Source organism: Rhagoletis pomonella, unplaced genomic scaffold (genome assembly GCF_013731165.1).
Source record: "Rhagoletis pomonella isolate Grant_MI unplaced genomic scaffold, Rhpom_1.0 Rhpom_scaffold_00002, whole genome shotgun sequence".
NCBI classification, from domain to species: Eukaryota; Metazoa; Arthropoda; class Insecta; order Diptera; family Tephritidae; genus Rhagoletis; species Rhagoletis pomonella.
Genome location: NW_023458556.1, coordinates 46,032,129 through 46,032,492, shown reverse-complemented (window position 1 = coordinate 46,032,492; position 364 = coordinate 46,032,129).

Sequence of the window (364 nt, the reverse complement as noted above, 5' to 3'; positions counted from 1 at the left end):
CGTACCACTGAAGCGCCAGCAGCTGATGATTCGGCAGCGGATAGCAGTCATCATAATGACGTGAAAGGTGAGGAAAATGGCGAAGAGAATGCAGATAAAGCGGCCGAGGCGGAAGCCAAGCCCGTAGCGTCACATGGACTGAATCGACTAAAGTCGCGTCCACATCTGCACAAGACTGAGAATGCCAAGCAGAAGGCGGCACCAGCGCCAGTGGCGCCACGCAAAGTCAATCCACTATTGGCCAAGCGACGCTTGCAGCTGGGACACTCTACAACGGGTGAGTGGTAGCAGCACGAGCACGAAGAGTAGAACTCTAAAACAAGCTTTTTAGACTTTCGGCGCTTTACTCAGCTATCAGTTGTAT